At 42.9% G+C, this 4,857-nt stretch overlaps 1 pseudogene; it reads right to left on the reverse strand.

Moving 5' to 3' along the window:
* Positions 1-2,948: 2,948 nt before the first annotated feature.
* Positions 2,949-3,640, reverse strand: LOC132226371 (TCF3 fusion partner homolog; annotated as a pseudogene).
* Positions 3,641-4,857: the final 1,217 nt, after the last annotated feature.

The following is a 4,857-nucleotide window of genomic DNA, read 5'->3' on the forward strand; positions in this document are numbered from 1 at the left end:
TATATGATTCAATGTCTGTCAAATGTAATAGTGAGAAAACAGCTATAAAATTCTACTCTTCTGAACACTTGAAATATCTCATACTTTTGCAAGCATACTTTTATAAAGTGAGTAAATTTCCTTATTTTTCCACTTCTTTTTATGTGTAATTAGAAATACATGAACAGATGGGCTATCTAGTAAAATAGAAGATATTTTTTTCCCCATTCTTTTGTCAAATTTGTAATTTCAAATGCCATTTGACCTTTAGAAATAATACTGAAAATTAATTGGTAATCAAGTAATTTATTTTTGTTTCCTTGGAGTACATAGTTAACCTTTCCAACATCTGATGTCATGTCCAAATAGTAATTCAAACACAATCTTTTTTCCTGTTAATTATTACATATGTATTCAACAAATATAAAAAATTAGTTACAAGTACTACTTTGAACCTGGGATCAAACAATAATTTTTGTGTTCTGAACATATATTTATTTTATGATGAATTCAATTTAATTATTTTTACAACCCTATTAGTGGAAATGTAATCATAATGTCTGTTAGGTCTTATTCATTTTCCACATATCTTCAAGTACTCTGAATATAAACTTTGTAAAGATATGATTCTGTTCAGTAGTTTCAAAATGATTATAAAACAAATGTCTAAATCTACTTATGCTGTATTTTGAAATCCATACCAGTTGGTGGCCTACATCTCAGCTTGGTGCCACAAAGATTATTTTAGTGTAGGACTTTTTAATTTTTGCCAAGTCTGTTAAGGTTGACTGAAAAAGTGTACTATTGTTTTTACTTAAATTCACTTGCTATAGTTAAGATACAATAAAGCTTCCATATTGTGCTTGCTGCATTAATATGTGAGGGTACATTGAAAACAGTTCATTTGTACATTACTAATTTCACAAAATCAGCGGGAAATATTTTATTATATTTCTTTGCATAATTGTCTCATCAATCAAAAGAAAAGGTGTAACATTTGTCTTGTCTCTCTAAAAGGGTAAAAAAATCAATTGTAAAACAAAGCTGAAGGTATAGCAGGCTATAATAACAATCGACCAAGATCTTTAATCCTAATATCAATATTCATTAACATTTTATATTGCCTACCTACAGTCTAATTACTCACGTACATCATAGGTGCCCTCTCTTTTTCTTCCTGATGACCAATGAATACAATTCCTTCTTCTCGTAATGAAGACAATAGCAGTGATCTAAGTGAGTAAATCTCAGGCCAAAACAATAAAAATACAAAGGAAAATTGATTTTAAAAGCTTTAACTAAAAGCCTACGAAATGAGGAAACAGCCCCCTCCATCCTGCTTCTCCTATGGCTCTGTTCCACTGATTAGAATGTCCTTGGCAATAGAGGTCACGTTAATTTTATCACATCCAAGGATTCTAGGTGAAATATGTGGCACATGTGCAGGCTGCATGCTCGTTTGTCACATTATTACTTGCTGTCACTTTTGAAGGTAGGTGTCTTTTTGAAGAATGTGCCACAGCTAGAGGGTCATGTTATTTGCATAAAGCTCTGAAAGCTGTCTTTCCAGAGAGAATGACTGGGATGTTGCTTCATTTTCTGTTTACAAAAAGCACATAGCGGACAGCTGTCAGGAGCTGATGCTGACTTTCTTGTACATGGATAGTTCTCAAAAAAATAAAATACTTAAGAACATATTAATGAATTTTAAGTAAAGATTCCAGTTACCGGTCTGCATGTTAATTTAACCATTCAGAATAAAGTAGTTCTGGTCTGCTGTCAGCAGATATTTGTGCTTTATAATGTCAAAAGATGCCTGTAAATTGAAGTGATTTATATAAGCTTCCATTGCTTTTGGTTGATAACCAAATAATTTCCTTCCCTTACAAAATTAGAGGAAGAAGGATAGAGCTATATTTTGAAGCTATTACAATTATTTCACTAAAGATCTTAGGAAGATTTTCAAAGTAATGCAAGTATAAGTATTGTTACTGGAGTAAAAAAAATAGTATATATGTATGTACAGGAACTTATTTTAAATAAAATGATATTTTAAAAAATGAATAATTTTACAGTTGGATAAATAAGTTTTTAAAATAATGTATAAGGTTAAATTTAAATAGAATCTATGATTTTTAAAACTCTGTAACAATGAAATTACTCTAACCTACAGCAACAAATTTTAAAAAGCCATGTTTTATCTTTCCTATGTATTAAGGATATTTAGTATAATTAAGAAAATTTTATAAGTTGATATATAATTATACATATAACATATGATCAGACTATTTTGTTTTCTAATGGACAGAGATATATTCCATCAAGATACAGGATATAAGCAAATATCCTCTACTTGAGGCCCGGTGCACAAAAATTTGTGCACTCTGGTGGGTACCTCAGCCTGGCCTATGTCCTCTCGCAATCTGGGGCCCCTTGATGGCCCCTTCCCCTGGCTGCTGGCACCAGTTTTCCTCCGGTGCCCAGAACCCAGGCCTTCGCTCTTCGCCGGGAGGGGCCCTCGCGGTGGGCGAGGGGCTTAGCTCTTTTAAAAATACTTCTGAATGTTTTGTAAATAACCCTGTGGGAATCTACTTTCTGAAACATGCTGGTTGTTAAGGGCTGATTTGGGTAATCAACAAAATGTATGTTAAAATCCTAATCCCCAGAACCTCAGAATGTACCTGTCTATGGAGATAAGATTTTTAAAGAGGGGATAACATTAAATTGAGGCAGTTCCAGTGGGACCTTTAGCCCATCTCACTGAAGTCCTTATAAGAAGAGGAATGTTGGGGTCCAGCCCCAGCAGGTCCAGGGGTTCCCAAAGGTGTGGACAGAGTCGGCGAAGAAGGAATGACACAGAGGCAGCGTTCAGGTGATCATCATAGCCAGGTTCTCTTTTTATTGTCCTGTTACATCCATATTTATACTATTTGGTCCTATAAGCATGCCTCTATAGGCTTTTTTTTTTTTTTTTTTTTGCCGAGGAGAGCATGGGGTCTGTTTATTGGGGGGTCAGTCAAAGGGGGAGCTGGCTAGGGTCGGGTAGGGCAGCAGCTTGTCTGGCCCCCGAGAAACCCAACTTGAGTCCAGAGCCAAAGTCTTCCTCCACCTTTATCTGCACGGGGCCAGCTCCAGAGTCAGTGGGACTCCCACCCGGCCCCCTTCCCGTGGCACTCGCTGCCTCTTCCAACTGCTGGGCCCCTCGCCAGGGGCTGGGCTGCTGGCTTCTGTGGGCGCTGGCGTCCTCCTGGGTGGGGACAGCCCCTCTTTCTCCGGAGGCTCGTTCTCAGCGTTGCCCGGGGTGGGGGCGTCTGTGCCCTGGCTGCCCTCGTCCTCCAGTAAGATGGTGAACTGGCTGGCCCGGTAGTCGTCACCATAGGAGTCCAGCACCCTCATGAGGAACCTCCGCTTCTGCTGGAGTCTCTGTGTTATCCTCCGTATCTTATGGAGCCTGTTCAGGACCCGCTCATTCACCTGCTCCATCTCCCTGGAGTCTGGAGCTGCCCAGACCCCCAGACACGAACTCCACTTCAGTCTCAAGCTCGCTCTCCACGATGTGACCACAGAACAGCGGAAGCAGCGCCAGCTCCCAGCCGGGAGGTGCTGAGAACTCCTCAAAGCCCACGGCTGCCATGGACCCCTCTCTCTGCTCCAGCTCCATTTCTCCCTGCCTCCCAGCAGAACTTCTAACCTTGCAAGCCTCTTCAAGTGCAAAAAGACAGGCCCCATCCGATTTCAGGGCCAGGCACCCAGACCCCGGCCGCTAAGCCTCCTGGGAGTTGTAGTTCTCTATTTCCCCGCTCACCTCCCTTGCCCCACCCCTGCCCCAGTCCTGGCTGAAAGGCCCTGCTGTCTGGTCTAAGGCCTCGGCCAGGCATCTGAGTCACCTCTGTCTTTATTCCTGTCCCAATACTGCGCCATCTGATCAGGGAGACTCTCCTCTTGGGAGGCCCCTGGGTCTCCTTCTGGTGCTGGGGCTGCATCGTCCCCCTGGGACCAGATAGCGTCCCCAGGCAGTGACGCAGCCTGGCCTCTGGCCCCGCCTCTGGGTGTTCTCCAGTCACTGGTGATCAATGATCTGAGAAGCCAGGCGGGCATCCGCCTCTTCCCTGCCCCACCTGGCTTCTCCGATTACTGGCCCAGGGCCAGCAAAGGCGACCCAGTTCTCCAATCACAAAGGAGGCCCAGTTCTCTGGCTCTTGGCTGCCACCTGGGTTCCATCAGCGGCAGGCGGCTTCTTCCTTCCTTCCCCTTTCTCCTCCCATCATTGTGTCTACCTATGCAAATTAACCGCCATCTTTGTTGGCAGTTAATTTGCATATCGCCCTGATTAGCCAATGGGAATAATAGCGGAGGTACAGTTAATTACCCTTTTTGTCTTTTATTAGATTAGATAATAAAAGGCTAATAAGCAAATTGACTGAATGGCGGAACAACCAGTCTCTATGACATGTCCTGACCACCAGGGGGCAGACATTCAATGCAAGAGCTGCCCCTGGGTGGTCAGTGTGCTTCCACAGGGGGAGCGCTGCTCAGCCAGTAGCCCTGAGCTACTCTCCCGCCTCCATGACAGTTGGACATCCCCTGAGGGCTCCCAGACTAAAAGAGGGCACAGGCCAGGTGGAGGGACCCCCCTGAGTGCATGAATTTCATGCATCGGGCCTCTAGCTACTTATAATGTGTTTCCCAGCTTATTGTATATAGTATACATCAGGAGAGGTCTTTCACCTCCCCCTGAATCTGGACAGCTACTGGGACTGCTTTGACCCATGCTGTGTGGCAGAGGAATTGCCATTGCAATTTTCAGGCCTGGTTCTTAGGGGCTTCGGGATCTTAAACTTCCTCTCTCACAGAACATTTCCTGAACTAGCAATGTAA

The sequence above is a fragment of the Myotis daubentonii genome, chromosome 2 (assembly GCF_963259705.1).
Source record: "Myotis daubentonii chromosome 2, mMyoDau2.1, whole genome shotgun sequence".
Classification (NCBI taxonomy): domain Eukaryota; kingdom Metazoa; phylum Chordata; class Mammalia; order Chiroptera; family Vespertilionidae; genus Myotis; species Myotis daubentonii.